This window comes from Manihot esculenta, chromosome 17, assembly GCF_001659605.2.
Source record: "Manihot esculenta cultivar AM560-2 chromosome 17, M.esculenta_v8, whole genome shotgun sequence".
Taxonomy (NCBI): Eukaryota; Viridiplantae; Streptophyta; class Magnoliopsida; order Malpighiales; family Euphorbiaceae; genus Manihot; species Manihot esculenta.
In genome coordinates this window covers 11104963-11127811 of record NC_035177.2, presented here as the reverse complement: position 1 = coordinate 11127811, position 22849 = coordinate 11104963, and the positions used below count along the sequence as shown (strand labels likewise).

The following is a 22849-nucleotide window of genomic DNA, read 5'->3' as shown; positions in this document are numbered from 1 at the left end:
AAAAAATTAATTTTATTATCCAAAATTTAAAATTTTGAATATAAATACGAATTAATGTAAACCTTTTAATTTTTTTATTCAATAGGTCTTTTAGAGAATAATCTTAGACTAATTTTTTTTTCTTAATTTAATGTATTATTACATAAATAATAAAGCTTTCATTTTTCATCAAATTAATCACAATTAAAGTTTATGTTGTCACATAATTCTTGCATTCATTAATGAACTTGTTGATTGTAAGAATTTTTTTTTTTAAATAGAGATCGAAAATTGGGGGAATAGAATCTGAAACCTCTCAGATTTATTCGGATACACTTACCATCAGGTTAAACATGTGAATACTGTTAAAATACTTTTATATATTTTTTTTAGAATTAGAAATATTTTATTATTAATAATAAGGGTGTGTCCATAATTATATATAAGAGAATAGGAGAAGAAAATGATACCATAAGTATTTTATAATTAAATTCAATATCTAAATTTATAAAATTCATAATAACTAAATATAAATAAATCATATTATTGATATTTTATAAAAAAATAAAAATAGATTACAAATAGCACTGAATGTATGATAAATTTTGCTAATTATACTATAAATGTTATAAATTAATAAAATTAATATAAAAATAATTTTATTACAAAATAATTTTGCTAATTATTATATATATTTTTATAAATTTAAGCGTTTTAATAAGTTATAATTTTAGTTCAGGTACTTAATAAATTAATTTAAAATAATATAAATTGCGTAATTAACATATATTTGGATTAACTTGCATATTGTTTTTTTTTAGTAATGATAATTTACAAATAGTTAATGAAGAACAATATAAGTATAGAAATTAAAAATTTTTATTGAGAGTAATTTGAGAGAATTTTTTTTGGATAATTTATAATAATATATTTTTATAAATTTATTATTTATGTAACTCGTAGAAGAGAATACATTACCAAACATCAATAAAGAAACAGACCATACCACCAGATTCTCCAAGTGTGAATAAAATTTTTTTTAGGACATATAATAATATTAATTAATTAAAAAATAATATAAAAAACACTTAATTTTTTATAATAAAAATACATAATTATTTTCATTGGCTTATCTAATAAAATACTATTTATGTTCCATAATTTTTATTTATTTATTTTTAATTGTTCTAAATTTATTATTCACTTTTTTTTAGACTATAATATTATATATATTGATTATTATAATACTATTTTATTTTATTTTTTAAAAAAATTTTAAATATTTTTAATATTTAATAAAATTTAATATGAATATAATTAAAAAATTAATAAAAAATTATATTTTTTAATATGTATGAAAAATAAAATAAATAAAAAATTTTACTAATAAAGAAAAATGGTTCTTTTTCTTTCAGTTACATGGATTGAATTAATTTTAATAAATAATTATTTAATGCAGTGAAATGTCTCAAAAATTTTGATAAATGAGAATGTGAAGACGTACTCGTGTCCTTTTCATATAAAACGAAACAATCAGCTCCCTAGAGGAGAAACAACGACGTTTTGATATCTCAAGAGTTATGATTATGAACAGTCGGATTACACGTCAAAGTTTTCTCCAAAGCAAAACGACAAAAGAACAGTGCGTCGGCTGCCCGTATGAGCGTTGAGCGACTGAGTATGAGTGGGAGACAGTGGATTTAGTTTGGCTGAGAATTAAGATGGTAGGTCGGCATTGAGTTTGAGTGGGACCCATCTGTAATAAAGGCACGTGTAATGGATAGCGAACGGAAGGCTGTGGTGGATTATAATCATAGCGGTCAACTCATATACGTCTATTTATATTTATATTTTAATGCCTCAACCAATCAATTGTTGCACATCACATGTCCACGCATTTTATTTGCCGCCATGATTTATCCAAAGAATTCATATAACCCATTTAATTTACAATGAAAAAAAAATTATAATTATTAACTAAAAAGTTTAATTCAGTTCCAAACGGATCGATTTTCATATTTATATTAATGTCAACATAATTAAATTAAAAATCAAATAAAAATTTTATTAAAATATTTAAATTAAAATAATAAATAAATCCAATCATATTAAATTAAATTTAATACATTAATTAATTTTCATATTTTAACAATGCTTACCTTTACTTTCTGGACAAAATTACAGAGAAACCTCCTCAACGTATATTCACATCAATAACATAAATAATGAAACATGTTTCTATTCATGCCAACAACTAGGGTGAGCATTTAATTGATTCGATTTAAAATTAAATTGAATCGAATAAATTAAAATTTAAAATTTTAGTATTTATAAAAATCAAATCGAATCAATTTTGATTAGAAATCAAATGGAATTAAATCGGTCTGATTCGATTCGATTCGATTCGATTTGATCGGTTTCGATTTTTAATAAATTTTTTATTTTTTACACTTTATTTTTAATATTTTAAAATTTAATTAAAATATTTAATCTTAATATAATTTAATTTCTCTATATTATTAAAAATAACACATCACTAATTGATTCGGTTTGATTTTTTCAATTTTTTTTATCAAAACCAAACCGAACCGGAATAACTAAAATTTTTAAAATTAAAAATTGAATCGAACCGAATTGAATAAAAAATCAAACTGAATTTTAAAATTAATTCGATTCGATCGATTTTTCAATTTGAACTGAATATTACACACCCCACCAACAACGATTAATAAATTAACCAAACGATTAATAAATTAACCAAACTGAGAAAATTTCAACCAATTCCACCAATCAACAATTTCCAGTAAACTCATGAATTAAAAAGTCCTAAAAAAACTTATAATCAAATCAAGGAGTTGTCTGATTTAGAATTACTACTTCTCTTCTAAACATTTTATATATAACCAAAATCTAAAAAATATTCTAATTAGAATCAAAGCAAAAAATATAAATTAAAAATATATAAACCCTTAATTTTGTAACAGTACACATGTGCATCTATAACACTAAAAATTTGATGACGAGAATTAATCATAGTTTTAATACGCTTAAAATTAATTTTTAGGACGGTTAAAAGATGTTTTATACTATAAAAAATAATTAAAAATAATAAAATCAAATAAAAAATAATATTAAATTAAAAAATTAAATAAAAAATAGTAAAAATAAAAACAACAAAGATTTGCTTTTTCTTTTGCACTCTCATCTATCTAAGGCTTCTTTTCACTCAAAAAACACTAACTATCATTTTTCTCTTTCAATTTTCTTATGGCAACTGATTCTCCATCTCTCAACTTTCTTACTTTGTTTGAAACTCATGCAATTTTCAGTGTGCAAGTCTCTTATTTCTTGGACCCATGGAGCATATGATAGAAACCCATTTATATATTGAGGTCCATTGGAGTCTCTGGAAGACCTTTTGCAAAGGATGATGGACCTAAAGGTTTTGTAATATTAGGTTTAGTTTATTCATTTCTCTTTCCCTTTCTTTATTTGTTGTATTTTATACACTTCACCTAATATGCATATAATTTAAATAAGTGAATTAAGTAACTCACTTGATAATTTAAAAATAATTTTAGCATGATAGGAATATGGTTATATATGCTTAGGGGATGACTTGTACTTTTGGCCTGGAAATGGATAAGTAGTGATGACCTTAAGCAAGTTGACTATAAAATTAGAATTATGAGGCATGCTTAAAAACCTAGTGAAACTTATTTTTTACTATGTGCTAAATATGAATTTAGAAACTATGTATGATTAGGTTCTCTACTTTGGTGCAAATTGGTAAATAGTATGAAATAAATTTAGCAACATGATTAATTAGAACAACTTGATAACTCCCCCACCTTAAGTTAAATAGAAATTAACACGACAAAAAAATAAAAATATTGCTACCAAAATTACCGATCAAACTAGTAAAAATTTATAGCTAATTTATGTTACTGACAACTTACCAACCAAACCATTTTCGTCCAGTGTTGTGATCATAGGAAAAACTTTACCTACCATTTCAGTAGGTAAATTTACTGACCAAATGTGCCATAGAAAATATTGACAATATGGTTGGTATTTATGTGAAAAGTTTTCGTAGGATATATACGATTGCAACTAAATTACTAATCATAACGTCGTATGTAACTACCGACAGCAATTGGCGTAGCTAAGTTTATAATTATTGTTGATAGTTAATTTAGAATTTTGTAGGTTTTAAAGACTTTGGATCTAAATTTCGGCCACTAATACTGTAGGTGAGTACCGATGGAAATTGGCGTAGCCAAGTTCACATGTGTCGTCGATATTTAATTTAGAATTTTGTAGGTTTTAAAGAATTGACAACCAAATTTTGGCCAGTAATATTATAAGTGATTACCGACGACATTAAAATAGTAGGCAATTTCTATATTTACTAACCAAAGTTATTGTAAGTATTATGTAGGCAGTTCATAGGCTTGGTAAAAATTGCTATGAAAATATCGATTATATGATCATATACATTTAGCAACCATGTAAATATCATAGGTAATTACCAACAATGTAACTTTTGTAGGTACATCGTTGGTGATTACCAACGATGTAACTTTTGTAGGTGATTACTAATGATGTAACTTTCATAGGTGATTACGTTCAAAATCACCCACTAAAATTATCATAGGGATTTAAAATGAAATTTCGTATATTAGGTAGAAGTTGTAATCAAATTACCGAAAATAATGCCATAGGCAATTAGTGACAATGTGACAACCATACATAAAACGTCCACATTTACCAACCAAAATTATTGTAGATAAAGTGAAAATAAAAATTAAATTACTGACAAGAGAATCATTGGTAAATATTTTAAAATTATTAGTAATAATTTTACAATATCTATAATTTTAATTATAATTTTAGTCATAATTAAAAATAATTGATAAATTAAAATCATAACAAAATAATACACATTCAAGACCCATTTACATAATTAAAAGATAATACCTATAATATTAAACTTCATAATTTATACATAAGAGCAGTAATAAAAATGCAATAATATCTAATATAACCACCTATTGTCTCTATCTCATAAATTAATTTTGTGGGGCTGGAAATAGAGTTAGATTGCCTCTAAATAGTAATCCGGTCACCTTTTCCATCATAGAGCTTCTCACTCGGTCAATCTTCGAATCCAAGTCTAACGGTAATTTTTCTAGATGATTTGATGTAACTTGTCTTTCGTCTTCAATTTGCTTCTCCAACTCATGCACATGTTGTTGCAATGCAACATTCAAAGAATCAAATGATGACATTATAGAAGCTGTAAAGCTATTAAGGAAAAAAGGAAGATGCTTCAGATTCAAGATCATATACCTTTTGTCTATTGTCCCCTTCCATAACATCTAAATAAATTTGAACGTTAACGGTCTTGGTTTATGAGAGCTCCTCCCTCATAGCATCCTTAAATTTTAATTTGAAGAAAAATATAATTAGATCATGAAATCATATAATAAACAAATTATTTATAATAAACATATAGAAAAAAAACCATACATGTATCTGCTTAGATTTTTTATCTATAAAAATCACTTTATCATGATTGCGAGTATGAGTGTGTACAAACAACTCACTAGCAGTGCTTTCATCCAAGTTTTTTTTTCTGAACAAGTTGGTGATAAAACATAAAAAAATAATATAGTTATTTATTTTGCTAAGATAATTACTTACATATATCATATTCAATATGCATTATTATAAAAAAATATAAAATTGGACAGAGTTTCCCTAATATTTTGACACATCACGCTGTAAAAAATCAACAGAAAGTTTAATAAGTTGCATAATATAATTTCTATTTCCATCAATTGTATATTTATCACATTGATTCATCTATATCCAAAACAAGTTACTTTAATTATAAATATAATTATATTCTATATTTATTTTATAGAAAATATTTATAAGTTTTTCAGACTATTTAACATATGATATTGATTCACCTGTATGCGTAGACGGTCCAAGACCATTTACGGCACGACGACAATTTGTTGAGTTACACTCTGACTGTTGAATGACCTTAGGATTATTCCAATATTGTTCCCATTGTTTTCATGCTTCTTCACTCACATATGCGGGCCTCTTTCTTGTACTTTTTAGATTCGCCATGATATCTTTATACCGGTCTGCTACCTTTACTTTTCATGCAGCCTTTATTGCTGCCTCAGTGGTGGGATCCCAAAAATACTTTTTCTACACATTGTGATTTAATTAAACTATTATAAAGGCATATTTATAATACATGAACATATGATAAAAAATACTTACCTTGAATTCTTTTCAATAAAAATCTTTTATTGCTTGTGAGACACCTTTCAAGTTGACACTTCCATTATCAAAGCATTCCTTAAAACTATTCGAAATCACCTGAGAGCATTTGAATCTACCTGATAACTTGAACATGTACAAGAAATATATATTATTACTCTATATTATACATGCATTTAGTACTCATTAGTGATTTAATAAAATAAAATTATTTAACCTACCGATTTTCATCAAGAATTTCAAGTCGATCTTGCCCTAAAGACTCAATCGAAGAGATGGGATGTGAACCATGTGAGCTAGCAGGTATAACCTCTTGCTCATTAACTTCAGCATCTAAGTGTATCAAAAGATGTGACTGTGGCATTGGATGCTCATCTCCTTCGAATGCAGAAGGTGTTCTCGTATTCAAGTTATGAGAGTCACTTGCAATATGTCTACTTCTAACCATATATGTAACCAACGTATTAATAATACTACTTTGATAATTAAGTTGTCACAAATATTATTAAAAGTCCGGTAAAGTCTTCTTTAAAATAGAGATGTTCTGAAAAATTAAATAAAACAAATGCAATCACAATAATATCATCCTAACTTGCACATTTATTATGCATATATCATATCATAAACTCATAATTTATAAAGTTAAATGGTATGAAAATAAATATCAATAATATTATAATAATATTAATATCATAGAGTTAAAAGAGAATTGTAAATAAGGAAAATAAATATGAAATAATACATCAATTTAATAATTAAATTTCAAATTCTTATAATGCCGAAAGAGTATAATAAACAATTAAAACTTGACACAACTTAAAAAAATATATATAAATAATTTATTATTTGCTGCAATAGTGCTTATTCACTATCATTATCATTCTCATACTCTAAAAATTCATCTTCAGCTTCACTTATGTTGAAGAATTTAGATATGCTATATCATTTTCTTATTCTTCACCAATAACTGCAAGCTCTAGAAGTTCACCATTTGGATCATCTAAGAGTTCAATTTGTTCATATTGTATATTTGTATCGATAGTGAACCTACAGATTCTGCAGGTTCAATTACCTTAGCCTATATCAAATTTGAAAAATTAAATGTACAAAGTGCTAAATACCAGATAATCAAAATTTTTAACAAAAAAATCAGAGAATTCTATTTGTAATTACCTATATCAATATATTAATAACATGACTGAATACATATTATTCAACCTTAAACTTAAACACTGCCATTAAAAACTCAATAGTTCTAATTCTCCGATCCGCAATCGTATTGTACAGTAAAAAACAAGGAGTAATAGTTGACATATTAAGTGCAAGTTCATTGAACAATATCAAAATACAAAACACATAGTAGTATGGAGCTAATATAAAATTACTAGACCTTCTCATGACATTCAAATAGTTAAATTAAGACCGGTTGATAGAGACATTGTGTTAGCTAATAAAGCTCTACAAAAGCCAATTCTTGATTACAAAGCCATTATTCAGATATAATGTAATACAAAATTCCCACTATTAATTAGTTAAACAGTAAATAAAGATGAGAACAGGAGGGTTCCCTTCATTTTATAATCATGAATTTTTTAAAAAAAGAAAAATCAATAATAATGTCAAAGCACTCGATTGCAAAAATTTCCTTGAAGTATAATCAAGTACTGTGAGCATCTTTGTGATTGGACTCATTAGACTTTACCTAATTCAACTTGAATTACAACTGTTAAAAACAACCTGCCATTGATTTTGATTTTAGCCTATCCTCCCTTCTAGACCCAAGCTCATCATTTTATGTTTTTTTTTTTATTACAAATTAGCACATGCATAATTACAGTTTAGAGTGATAAGGAAGAATGAGAAATCCACTAACCCACTAATCTAAAAATAAAATTAACAATTTAAGCATAGAAACACAATATCAAGAACCCATTAATATCAAATTTGAAACTAAAAAGTAAACACAATCTCAATAACCTAAAAACCCAAACCCAAACACAATCTCAATAACAACAAACAAACATGCATACACAGTAGATCGCCAGATAAAGACCAAGAGAGGAGACCGAGCGGAGACTTGGGGTGAGACTGATAAAGACTGAGTAGAGACTTGAAATGAGACTGATAGAGACTAAGGGAGACCGAGGGAGAGAAAGAGAGATTTGGACTTTTAAGTGTGGGTGTTTGAGATGAACAGAATCGCGAGAGAAAGAGTGGTTGAAATCAATCATGAATGTGGGTGTGAGTGTTTGAGAGATTTTTTTAGGTTTTGATTTTTTTCTTTTTAATCTTTATTTGGTATTTAATTAGTTATAATTTATATTTAGAAATAAATTTATAATGTTATTTTATGTAAATTTATAAAAAAATACTATTTTAATTTGTTTCTCATAATAAATTAATAATAAAATAAAAAACATATAAATTGATATGTTTCAACTATTTATATTAACATGAATGATATACTAAATCATAATAATATTTTCATAAATTTAAAATATGATAATTTTTAATAACAATAATAACAGTAAGAATAACAATAACAATAATAATAATAATAATAATAATAATAATAATAATAATAATAATAATAAAATCTATAGAATACACTTAATAATAATAATAATTAAGAAAAATAATTATTAAATATTAAAATTTTTGAAAGCTTGATTTTTTCATTTGAAATTTGAGTTCTTCTAGTTTTATTTATTTATTTAGTATTTTTCTCTTAATTTTTTAAATTTTTTATTCCCTTTAGCCATTTCATTAAATTTCATTAACTTAATCTTGTAGCATCTAATGTAATTTTATATAAATGTATTTAATATTTTTTCAGAATAAATTTTACTCAAGTAAAGTATATAAATAGGCCTGATTAATTTGATATCACTATTTAAGCTACTAAAATATATAGTTTTGAAAAATTACAATTTCAATTCAATTTTTTTTTTAAATTTGAAACTTTTATTTATAGTATCAAATTTTAGTTTTATAAAAAAAAATAAATATTAATGGAATAAATATATTAATTAGAAAAAATAAAAATTAGGTAAGATTTACTTTTCCTTTTTTAGTGTTGCTCGAACAAGTCTTTCAGCAACACTATATATGAATATTATTGGATTGAGACCTATCCTTACTAAGATTTAGTAGGATAATTATAAACTCATCTACCTTCTATATTTTCCACTTGCCCAAATCAACAGAAAAAATAATGTCTTTTTTTTTTTCATGTGAACTTAGAGAAAAATTTTAATTTCATTTTTAAAAATTTTACAAAAACCCTAGGCTCTAGCTTTCATTCTCATAATTCCAAAAACTCAATTCAATATGAATTAAATTAAATCCAAAATTAGAATATAAATAATATAAAAAATACTGCTAATTACCATGAAAGCAAATCAATTTGAGACAAATACAAATATTATCTATTATATTACTTAACACCAATAATTGTATGGATAATTATTTTAATTTCCTTTTAAAAAAACTTGTCTATCACCTCTTCGTCATTGGTAATTTGCTACCAAAATATGTCGTAGGTAATATTGTTAATATCTTTTTTTATGAATAAATGTACCTACAACACATAGGTAATAGGTAAGTTGCTACGATACTATGTCGTAACCCTAAAATTACGTAGATACTTATTTTAAAATTTTTTTATAAAGCAATATTACCTACAATATCTTTGTAGTTGGTACTTTGCTACCACACAATGTTATAGGTGATATTTTTAATATTTTCATATTTTACTTATTATACTACTACTATTAATCTCAATTTTTATATACTTTTTAAGTATATTTTGCATCTATTTTATTCATGTAAATAGCTATTTTTACTTATTTACTTGATATTTTTAGTAATTTTAATTAGTTTTTATAAATTAGTGTTTTATAAATATTTTGTCCTTATTTTATAGGAAAAAATCATGCCAATTGGGTCTTGAAGAGCGTTAATTTCAAATAGGGGCATCAAGTTGCATAAGCAGCAACATCACAACTTATGTCACTCAAGCTACCAACTCATTTTAATATGTAGAAAATTAGAAACTTATGGTGACGACATGGCAGCCTCCTTTATTCTGTTAGTGCATTTTTTTAGGACATATAAATAGTCTTTTTCTTTAGTTTTAAGGAGGGAGAATACCAAAAAATAAAGGGAAGAGGAGCCACCTCTCTCTCATTTTCCACCATTTTTCACCTTTTTCTTCCTCATTTCACGTGGAGAACAAAAGGGGCTGCTGAAAATTCACCAATGGAGGCTCTTTAGGCATGGATTATCAATATTTGAAGCGTTCTTCATTTGGGTTTTTCTTCTCCTTTATTAATTTTATGTTTTCTTTGTTTTAATTTTAAGATTTTCTTTGTAAATACTATGAATAGGGAGTAGATTTTAAATTTCAGAGATTGAGTATGTAATACTCTATTTTAATCTTGGATTTGAACTAATTTCTATCAATGGGTTTGTGCTAATTTTTAATTTTGAGTTGGGTATTTGATCTTTATTCTTTTCCTTGTGATTTAATCTCTTACTTTGTGTTTGGTCAACCAAAGTATTATTTTAATCATTAATTGATGTATTGAAAGATGAAGATTAATGATGGAAAAATTAGGATTAAAACTTATATTCTTAGATTCAAGAAATTGATTAAGGGTATGAGAGAATTTCAAAATTATTGAAAGGACCTAATGGCTTTTTATTAAATCAAGAACCATGAAAGTAGGAATTGGTTTAATTAAAGCACAACCTTGATATATTGAAAGAGAATTAAGGTACTTTTGGAATTAATTCCTTCAAGCAATAGATACCTATGAATTGATAGAAATTGAGAAAAATCCAAATTAATTAGAGTGTGAATCTCAAATCTCTCAAATCATCTTTTTATATTTGATTTTTAATCTTTGTTAATTTCTAATTTTAGTTAATCTCTAGTTAATTTACCATTGCTTAGTTTAATTGCTTTTAATTTGTAGTTAATTTCTCTTACTAGTATAGAATTAATTAGCTTAATTGTCATCTCTTAGTTAATTTTAATTAATTTGCTGCACATTTTAGCTTAATTAGCTAATTTTAGTATTAAATTTTATTAGTCCAAATAATTGTTACAACCATAGCCTAGTACTTAAACATTAATTCTCTGTGGGAACGATACTCTACTCGATTATTATATTACTTGTGCGATCTATATATTTGTAGAATGACAACAAGTTTTGGCACCGTTATTGGAGAATTAGTTTTGTTGATTTGAATATTTTTCTTTTAATTTTCTCTTTATTATCTTTTACTAGTTTGTTTTAATTTGAATTTTTCAGATATTTTCTTTTATATGAGATAATCAAATTCACATTGAAGAAGTGATTTATCAAGAAGAAGAGGGTACTTAAAAAGTAGAAGGCATGGCTCAACAAAATAATATAACAATTCAAGATCTTACTTATCCTAGTTTTGGAAATTTCTGGCCTAGTATAGTGAGACCGATGGTTGATGCAAACAATTTCTAGTTGAAGCTGTCATTGTTTCAAATGGTGCAACAATCTCAGTTTAGTGGGCAACCAACCGAGAATCCATATCACTCGATCAATTTCATGGAAATAAGTAATATGATCAAGCTAAATGGAGTTTTTGAAGATGCAATCAGATTGAGCCTTTTTCCATTTTCACTAAGAGATAGAGCTAGCCTTGCCACCTGGATCTATTACCACTTGGGAGTAGTTGTCACAAGCTTCTATTGAGCAGTATCTACCTCTAGGCAAAACAACTAATTTGAGAATTGAGCTTACTTCTTTCACACCAAGGGAGCATGAGTCTTTGTATGAAGCTTGGGAGCTATGCAAGGAACTTCAAAGGAAGTGTCCTCACCATGGTATACCGAAGTGGATGATAGTGCAATACTTTACAATGCAATTTCTCCAAATTTGAGAAGTGCAATTGATGCAGCTGCAGGAAGTGATTTAATGGGAAAAACTGAAGATGATGCTTATGCTTGTTTGGACAAGATATCTTACTACCAGTGGAATATTAAAAGAGCCAATGTGAAGAGTGAAGCTAAGAAACCTGCTGGGATGTTTGAGATTGATGCTATGACAATGATCAATGCCAAGTTTGATGCCTTAGCTAGAAGGATGGATAAGATGACCATGAGAATAGAAGCCAAGAATGTAAATGCTTTGAATGATATGAGCTATGGAGCAAGCTTTGGGTATGACAATCAAAGCTGAAGATAAGATTTTTCAGCTAAACAATTGAGTTATGTCAACAACTATGGGCAAAGACACATGGGTAATCCATACTCAAGCACTTACAACCAAGGGTGGAAGAATCATCCTAACTACTCTTGGTCTGAACAACCGAAGCAAAATCATAATTTTCAGCAGCAATTTCCTCCTCAACAACAACACTTTTCTCCACCATAAAATAGAGAACCACCTGGGTTCCAAGTTGGAAGAAATCAAGACATGAATTTTAAGCAACCTCAACCTATTTTTGAGCAAAAGACTTCCCTGGAGTCAATGATGGAGAAGTTTCTACTCCAACAACAACAACAACAAGAGGAATTGATCAAGCACCTCACTTCCAAGATGGAGCAATTGTCAACTCACAACAAGATGCTTGAAAACCAAATTGCACAATAAGCAAGCTCTTCTAGAAAAGCTCAAGGGAAGATATCTAGCCAATCCGAGAATCTAAGAGAATGCAAGACAGTTCATTTAAGAAATGGAAAAGTTGTTGGGGATGAGAGTGAAAAGAAAAATAAGATTGAGAAGAAAGAAAAAGAAGAGAGGAGAGAAAAGTGTGTTGAGAGAGAAAAATATAAGAGAAAAGACAATTCAAAAGAAGAGAAGAAAGATGAGCTGAGTGAAAAGAAAGAAAGAGTTAGTGAAAAACAAGAGATTGAGAAAGAAAAAGAAGTTGAAAAAGAAGAAGATGCAAGATATATCCTACCGGAGCCTTATAAGTCACTTTTGCCTTTTCTACAAAGATTCCAAAAGGCTAAGCTCGACATACAATTTGGCGAGTTCCTTGAGGTTTTAAAGAAATTCTATGTCAATATACTCTTCATTGATGCCTTGTGTCAAATGCTATCATATGCCAAGTTCTTAAAGGATATCCTATCTAATAAGAGGAGATTAGAGGAGTATAAGACTGTGACATTAATAGAGGAATGTAGTGCTTTGTTGTAAAATAAGTTACCTCCAAAGTTGAAAGACCCGGAACGTTTCTCAATCCCATACCAAATTGGTGAAACCAACATTGGAAAGTTTTATTTGACTTGGGAGCAAGTGTAAGTATTTTGCCTCTATCTATCTTTCAGAAGTTGAAAATAGCTGATTTCAAGCCTACTACTATCTCATTGCAACTAGCGAATAGGTCAATCAAGTATACTATAGGAATTTTAGAAAAGGGAAAATTACTTTTTAGTCCCTGAGGTTTAACGTAATTAATACTTCTGTCCCTCTATTTTGGCGACCCAATACTTAAGTCCCTCACTTTCTTTTCTGTCCAAATTCGTAGTCCTTCCGTAAAAAATAGCCGTTTGGGACACGTGAATTGACAAAATTAACCCTCACTAAAAATCCCGCTATTTCAAAATCTCAAAACCCAAACTCAAATGCCTCTTCTTCTTCTTCTTCTTCTTCTTCTTCCTACCCTTTCTGCAACTTCTTCTTCTTCTTCTTCTTCTTTTTTCTTCTTCTTCTTTCTTCTTCTTCTTCTTCTTCCTACCCTTTTTGCAACTTCTTTCTTCTTCTTCTTCTTCTTCTTCTTCTTCCTACCCTTTTTGCAACTTCTTCTTCTTCTTTCTTCTTCTTCTTCCTACCATTTCTGCAACTTCTTCTTCTTCTTCCTACCCTTTCTGCAACTTCTTCTTCTTCTTCTTCTTCTTCTTCTTCTTCTTCTTCAACTGGAGAAAACATGAAAGAGAAAAAAATAGGAATTTCACATTGAGAGAAGGGTATTTTTGGAAAAAATCATCACCTCTCACCTTTGACTCTTTGACCAAACGGTTTAAATGGACGGAAGGACTATGAATTTGGACGGAAGAGAAAGTGAGGGACTTAAGTGTTGGGTCACCAAAATAGAGGGACAGAAGTATTAATTACGTTAAACCTCAGGGACTAAGAAGTAATTTCCCAAACAGAAAACTTTGTTGAGAGAGAAAAATATGAGAGAAAAGACAATTCAAAAGAAGAGAAGAAAGATGAGCTTAGTGAAAAGAAAGAGTTAGTGAAAAACAAGAGATTGAGAAAGAAAAAGAAGTTGAAAAAGAAGAAGATGCAAGATATATCCTACCGGAGCCTTATAAGTCACTTTTGCCTTTTCCACAAAGATTCCAAAAGGCTAAGCTCGACATACAATTTGGCAAGTTCCTTGAGGTTTTAAAGAAATTCTATGTCAATATACTCTTCATTGATGCCTTGTGTCAAATGCTATCATATTGCAAGTCCTTAAAGGATATCCTATCTAATAAGAGGAGATTAGAGGAGTATGAGACTGTGACATTAATAGAGGAATGTAGTGCTTTGTAGTAAAATAAGTTACCTCCAAAGTTGAAAGACCCGGAAAGTTTCTCAATCCCATACCAAATTGGTGAAACCAACATTGGAAAAGTTTTATTTGACTTGGGAGCAAGTGTAAGTATTTTGCCTCTATCTATCTTTCAGAAGTTGAAAATAGCTGATTTCAAGCCTACTACTATCTCATTGTAACTAGCGGATAGGTCAATCAAGTATACTATAGGAATTTTAGAAAATGTGCCTTTAAAAGTGGGCAAATTCATTCTGGTTGACCATGTGGTGTTAGAAATAGAAGATGTTAACATTCCTATTATTCTTGAAAGACCTTTCCTAGCTACTGCAGGAGCAATTATTGATGTCAAGAATGGAAGGCTTAAATCAGAGGTTGAAGAAGAAGAGGTAGAGTTTAATTTGTTTGAACCTAAAGCTCACAACACCCTAGCTACAGTAAGTTTTTGACTTAGAGTGGATGTGCTAGAAAATGATGAAATTTCTGCTGCATTTATAAAGTTGTTTGAAGATGACAATGATAATTTACATTCTCAAGAGCAAAATTTGTAAGAGGGAATAAAAGAACAAGATTGGTCATCTTCATTGAGTTAAAAAGGAGTTCCAAATGTCAAACTTAAATCTTCATATTCTCACAAAGCCAAAAAGTCCAAGAAAGGAAAATTTTTTAAGTATACTCTTTAAGTGTGATAAGAGTTCTTGATAAAGTAAAATATGTCTTCATATGCAATGGAAGAAAGTTGAAATTCAAATATATTGGTGCACCTATGAAGAAAGGAGACAATTTCTACACATTTGATCCACCTTGAAAGTCTCTTGAAGAAGTCAAGCTAGTGACGTAAAACAAGCGCTTATTGAGAGACAATCCAAATTTTTCAATATTTTAATTTTATATTTTTCTTATTACTCTTTTAAAGTTTTATAATCCTCAAATTTTGAATTTGACATGCCTATTGTTATTTTGTAGATATTAAGCTTAATTATTATGAAGGAATAGTTAATTAATGGCTTAGAGACGGTTCATAAAACGCTAAAGGAAGAAAGGGAAGTTCTCTTTAATTTGCTTTTTGTAGAAATATAATTGAAAATTTTGATTTGTGGATATTTGATTGATGTTGAGATTAATGAGGTATTAATTTGCACATAATTGTTAAGAATTTAGATGAGAAATGATTGATTTTAAAGGTTTTTAATTCATATTTAAAGACTTTAAATAAGTTTTTAGAATATTTTGGGTGTTAATTTAATGAAAAAAATGTTTTATTTCAGTGTTTGTTAAAGTTTCATGCATTCTCTTTATTTTTACTTTTATTTTAAAGAGTAGAAATTTTAAAGTCAAATAGGTTGCATAAACAGTGGCACAATTGTGCCATGTCTTATGCAACCTACTTTTTGATCTCCTTAATGAAACTTTAATGCAAAATAAAAGATAAGGTCAGTGGGTTGTAAAAGCAGTTGCACAGCTGTGGCTAGGAGTGAGCATTCGGTCGGTTCGGTTTAAAACCGAATCGAACCGAATAAATCAAAAACCAAAATTTTAATGTTTATGAAAACTGAACCGAACCGATTTTGGTTAGAAACCAAATCGAATCGAACCGGTTCGATTCGGTTCGATTCGGTTCGGTTTAATCGATTTCGATTTTTAATAATTATTTTATTTTTTACACTTTATTTTTAATATTTTAAAATTTAATTAAAATATTTTAATTTTAATATGATTTAATTTCTCTATATTATTGAAAAAATATATTATTATCACTAATTGGTTCGGTTCGGATTTTTCGGTTTTTTTTCTGATCAAAACCGAACTGAACCTAAATAACCAAAATTTCTGAAATTAAAAATCGAACCGAACCGAAATATATAAAAAACTGAACCAAATTTTCAAATCGATTTGGTTCGGTCGATTTTTCGGTTTGAACCGAATACTGCTCACCCCTAGCTGCGGCATGTCCTATGCAACTTGAGCTCTTTTTATATATATATAAAAAAAAGAACAGAAATGAAAAAATTTTTTGAATATTGATGTCTAATATTGATGTCTGATAAACCTTGTGCTTTAGTGGATTGTATAATTGAAATGTATTATTGTTATTATTTGTAAGCTTAATGCCATTTCCCTTCAATTGTCTATGTTCTTTTTGTGTGTACAGCTTCTAATTGTTATAGGCTTACAGAAATCAAGTTATAGTTTGTAAAATTTTTAAAGCATGAACAGGTATAATTCTTTCAATTCTTATGTTCATTAGTTTTGTGCATATTGGTGAACAATTTTATAATCTAATTCTATTTTAATTCGTATTTTGCTAATTTTGTCGTGTGGACATTTGGGACAATGTCTGATTTGAGTTTGGAGATATTGAGCGAAATTTTTGTAAAGTTTTTAAAAGAAAAAAATTTCTTATGCTATCATATAGGTTATATATATTACATGAATAGATATTGCATATAATTATATTTCCACACGCATACGTACATACATATATATATATATATACGTTCATATACTTTTACACATACATGCATCATATAGGTTTTTTACAATTTTGTTTTTTTGACATGCATTTCATGATAGATTTTCTTGTTTTTATTATCTTTATAAAAGTTTAATTTCTTTGAAAAATAATCTTTCTTGCTCTTAGAGAGTTAGTTGGATTGATTGTGTCTAATAGGTGTAAGGATGTTGACAAATTATTTTAGTTTTTATTTTTTGATTAAAGATTAGTGAATTGATCTAGATATGTTTTTATTAATAGTTACAAGTAATTTTGAGTGCTCTAGGCAATATTTGATTTATTGATATCTCACCATTTCTATAACAAACTCTATAGATTTATTGAGACGAAATTTTTAGTTTGCACTTGAAAAGAGATAGAATTTAGGGTTTTTTTTTACTTTTTCAAGATAAAATGGAAAAAAAGATTTTCGATTCCCAGTCCCAGTGAAAAGTCACTCTTAAAATGCAATAGATGGATAAAGCAAGATGGGAAAAAAATCTTTTAAAGTGCGGTAATGTATGGGGCCGCTGTGTCATACTTCAATTAATTTAAATTATAAATTTAATTTTTATTTTATTAATTTAAATTATTTAATTATATATTAAATTTATAAAATACATTTATAAAAATTATATTAATATTAATATTAATTAATTTAAATTATTTGTAATATAATATCATATTTAGTAATTTATTTTATTAATTTATATAATTTAATTAATTATATATTAAATTTATATAAATATAATTATAAAAATTATATTAATATTATTATAAATATTAATTGTTTTAATTTATTTACAATAAAATATTATATTTTTCATATTTATTATTTTATTTTATTATTTTTATTATAATTAATTTATAAATATTTAATATAAATATTTATGAATTATAAAAATTATAAAAAATTAAAATTTATTTTATTTCGTATTTTCTTCATAATTTTTCTCTATTTTCTCATATTTCTCTCACAATACTTTATGAATATTGATTTTTAATATTCGCGTGACCTAAGTAGTAAATATGATAAATATAATATTATATCATAAATAATCTGAATTAATTAATATTAATATTAGTATAATTTTTATAATTATATTTTATAAATTTAATATATAATTAAATAATTTAAATTTATAAAATAAAATATAATAATTAATTAAATAAAAATTAAATTTATAATTTAAATTAATTGAAATACGGAAGAGCAGCACCATGTATTACTGTGCAGTAATATATTTAAGTTTTCTTTTTAGTTATTTTTTTCTATTGCGCTTTAAAAACGCGGTAAGCTTTATTGTGCTTTTAAAGTATGATAGAGTCAGCTTTTATCTTGATTCGGAAAAAAAAATTTTTCAGATTAGAATTTGAGAAATTTTTTTTTATACCTTGAAAAAGCAAAAAGCCATAGGATTTAAGTATTTTTTGTTTAAATCCACTTCAATAGCCTTACCTACCATTTCCTACAATAATCCTCTTGCATCCATGTTGAATCTTAATTTATCATTATTTATTTGGAACCATATTATGACCTAATCCTTAATCTAAACACTTATCCACCCTAACGAGAGTATTAGTTTACAATATAAAAAAAAAAAAACAAAATAATAAAAAGAAAAGAGAGTAAAAAAAAGAGAAAAAAAATCCACCCAAATGTTCAAGAAATGAGTTTGGGGGTTTTAATCAAAGTAGGGACTAGTACTGTAATACCCGGCTAGACCCCGGCACCAGAATTCCTACTTTCCGGCGGAATCTCGGATGTCGGAACTCTCTAGAAGGGTAAAATATGTTTTTCTAAAATATTTTCATGTGTTTTAAGGTTTTAAGAATGAAAGAAATTGAGTTTTTAAAAGAAAAGCACAAAGGAAGGAAAGTCAGGTTCGGCCACCGAACATGGTGAAGTTTAGGGAGCACCTTTGGCCCCCGAAGGTGGTCTGACCAGCCACCTATAAAAGGCCCCATGTCCAAAAATGGACGAGTTTTCTTCTCCATTTTCGGACAAAAGTTAGTCCATACCCTTCCATGGTTAGTTTTGATGTTTTCCTTCAAATCTTTCAAGCTTTTAACAAGCTTTCATCTTGTTTTGAAGTTTTTAAGCTCAAAATCGAAGTTGTGAAGCTTGGAAACCTCCGGAACTCGTTTTCCCCAAATCTCCAAGTTGGGTCACGCCTTCTCTCAATCTTCAAGAGGTAAGCGTCGATCCTCACCATCTTTGATGTTTTAAGCAAGTGTTATGAAGGGTTATGGGGTAAAGATGCATGATTAGGCTAGTTGTAAAATGATAGGGTTTATGGTAGTTTAAGGTTAAATGCATGATTAAATGTATGCTAAATGTTGATGTGGTTGGGGTATAGGCTAATTTTAAGCCCCTAAATGCTTAAGAATGTGTTTATGCATGTTTTTGCATGAGTTGGTTTGAGTTGTGAGATTTGGTTGGCTGAATGTGTGTGGGAGGCTTGAGTTCTGCCATTATGGAAGAACTCAGGTTCGGCTGTCGAAACCATGTTCGACCGCCGAATCTGCCTGTGGAAGTGGTTTGGCCGCCTAAACTTGCCCTCGAAAGTTTGGACTTTCGGCTTTGGAGTGGAGTTTCAGCCGCTGAACCTGCCGCTGAAGGTTGGTGACTTTTGGCTCTGGACAGACTTTTGGCCGCCGAACCCTGCCCCCGAAAGTGCCTGACTTTCCGCTCTGGAGGGACTTTCGACCGCCGAACCTGCCACCGAAAGTGCCCTGTCCAGCCTTCCTTTGCACGTTTTCTATGATTGTTTTATGATGTTTTAGGGGGGTTTTTGGGGAGATGTTTAGAGTCATGATAGTGTATGTTTGGTCCCTCATTTGAGTCCACCTGTGTAGGTTCGGACCCGAGGAACCGAGGACCCTAGCAGTGAGATAGCTGTTTCAGAGTATTTTTAGAGTCAGCCTGAGGTGAGTAGAATGGATCTTTATGTTTCAAAGTAAATAAATTTTGAGCATATTCATGCATCACGAATGCCATGAGATATATTAGGTTGTTTGCATTAGGATTCACGAATATGTTGCATTGCATACTATGATGTTGATGTGGATGGATGTTGGATGACTCATTAGTCCTCGATATGATATGATGACGATGATATGGTACGGAAGTCTAGTGAGGCCCATTCTATGCCCCTGGCACAGAGTAAGAGAAAGACCAGTGAGGCCCATTCTACGCCCCTGGCACATTGGAATGTTATGTTATGTTATGTTAAGAGAAAGACCAGTGAGGCCCATTCTACGTCCCTGGCACAATTGGATATGTAGAGGGCTATTGGTGACAAGTACATCCTTGATGTGATTTGTTTGTGATGTGATGCATTTCATGAAAGCATAGATTTTAATATATTATTTTACTATTATGCTCATTGGGATCTAGTAGCTCACCCCTTTTCCTTAACCCCCAGGTTTGCAGGTTCGGGATAGACCAGGAAGTCAACAAGAGTAAAAGTTTTAAGTATGCAATAGTTTAGTTGTGGACATGAAAGATAATGTAATGTAATGTAATGAAAGATAATATAATGTAAGATATTGTATAGATTTGTATTGAGGATTAGTATTGTGCTTGACCCTAGAGTTATGGTTGATCCCTTTTGATACATGATCTTTATGAAATATTTTTATTAATGTGATGCAATCCAAACTTGATGTATGTAATGTTGTCCCAACTAGAGTATTTGATGATGGCTCTAGTATGGGGGTTTTATGTATTCAGTCTAGTGCATGCACAGGTCAAACTTGGTGATGGAAAGTTTAAAATTTTTATGAAAATGTATAATCATGTATGGGATTTATCAGGTATGACAGGTTGTATGTTAGGCTTGCTACGGGTCCGAGTGACCTTAAGTCAATCTGGATCCTAGCACCGGTAGCGGTCCGATTTCGAGTCGTTACAAGTACATTTGATTTCTAATTAGATGAAAATTTTTTAAGTCCCTAATATGTTAGCATATAAAAAAAAATAAAGTGAAAGATCTCCCAATAAATAAAAAAAAGAAAAAAAAAATTATAAGTTAATGCTCTCATGCATAAATCCATTTCCTTTTCTTATTAACCATATCAAAACCCTTTAGCCCTATTCTTAATCTTTAAATTCCTAATGATTTTGTTGATAGTGTTTGCACTATTTGTTGAGATAAAAATATGAGATTTGCATGGGGTTTAAAATTTCATCTTATTTATTCTCATCCATCATTTATTGTAAGACTCTTTGGTCATTCATTGTTTACGAATCTATTTGGGTATAATTGTCTCTTGTTCTTATTACTGATTGCATATTTTGGGTTAATTATCTAAATCTTTAGTTAAGTGGTAATTACTAAAATAATTACTTGATTCCTTGTTACCTTGAAGGAGGGATATTGGTATATTGATTGCTAGGAGTAAGATTGAAAATTAGGATAAGTAATTTTATAATTTTTGAGACAAGATCTTTGATTTTTATATTTGTTTTGATTTGCTTGGGGACAAGCAAATGTTTAAGGATATTTGTTAACCTCAATTTTTATGTACTTTTTTAAACACATTTTGCTTCTATTTTGCTCATGTAAATAGCTATTTTTACTTATTTATTTAATATTTTTAGTAATTTTAATTAGTTTTTATAAATTAATGTTTATAGATAATTTGCCATTTGAAAAAAAGTCATGCCAATTGAGTCTTAAAGATTATTAATTTCAAAGAGGAGTAGAATATTGTATAAGCAGCGACACAATTGTGTCATAGCTTATATCACTCAAACTGCCAACCATTTTAATGTGTAGAAAATCAATAACTTATAGTGATGACATAACAGCCTCTTTTATTTTGTTAGGACAACTTTTTAGAACATATAAATAGTCCTTTTTTTTTTTAGGTTTAAGGAGGGAATAGACCAAAAAATAAAGGGAAGAGCAGCCGGCTCCCTTTCTCTCCCCTTTTTCCACCATTTTTCACTTTCTTTTTCCTCATTTCACATGGAGAATGAAAGGGACCAGTGGAACTTAACCAATGGAGGCTCTTTGGGCATGATTATCAATATTTGAAGAGTTTTTCATTTGAATTTTTCTTCTCCTTTATTAATTTTATGTTTTCTTTGTTTTTGTAACAGCCCGGAAACCGTTACCCCTCTGTAACGGTCCGAACCATTACTGGCACTAGGATCCAGATCGACTTAAGGCCGCCGGAACCCGTAGCAAGCCGACTATACTCTCTGTGTACCTGATAAATCCCATACATGATAAAAAATACTAAACAATCCTGTAAAACTCTCCGGGCTTAACTACTGCTACTCAGATATGCCAATCTGAAATGGCCCTCAGGGCCTATACCAGTGACTACTATCTGCTGTGGGTCAAGGGATTGAAACCCTTTTAATCTGTCACACAATCCACTGGTATCTCATCAAAGCCATACATTAAGCCTGATACACACATTTCTCATCAAGAAACGTAAAACAGGATTCATGTACAAGGGATTAATCATACATCACACTAAAGCAAAGACACTAGGGAAAGCACAAGTCTATCCAGTACATGACAGTAC

At 28.7% G+C, this 22849-nt stretch overlaps 1 long non-coding RNA gene and 1 other non-coding gene across 5 annotated transcripts; both read right to left on the bottom strand.

The window, feature by feature from the left end:
• Window positions 1-4921: 4921 nt before the first annotated feature.
• On the bottom strand, window positions 4922-8546 carry LOC110605061. 4 transcript variants are annotated; one of them, XR_002486310.2, is made up of 5 exons: window positions 8313-8546; window positions 6504-6722; window positions 6283-6408; window positions 5958-6207; window positions 4922-5418 (listed from the first exon to the last, which is right to left on the bottom strand). It is a non-coding gene; the product is annotated as an uncharacterized LOC110605061 (long non-coding RNA). The 4 variants fall into 4 exon arrangements; XR_002486309.2 differs by having other exon boundaries at window positions 6504-6719; XR_002486311.2 differs by lacking the exon at window positions 8313-8546 and having other exon boundaries at window positions 6283-6401; window positions 6504-6996.
• A 3502-nt stretch (window positions 8547-12048) lies between these two features.
• LOC122722321 lies at window positions 12049-12155 on the bottom strand. Its single transcript, XR_006349289.1, has one exon. It is a non-coding gene; the product is annotated as a small nucleolar RNA R71 (small nucleolar RNA).
• Between the last annotated feature and the right edge of the window lie 10694 nt (window positions 12156-22849).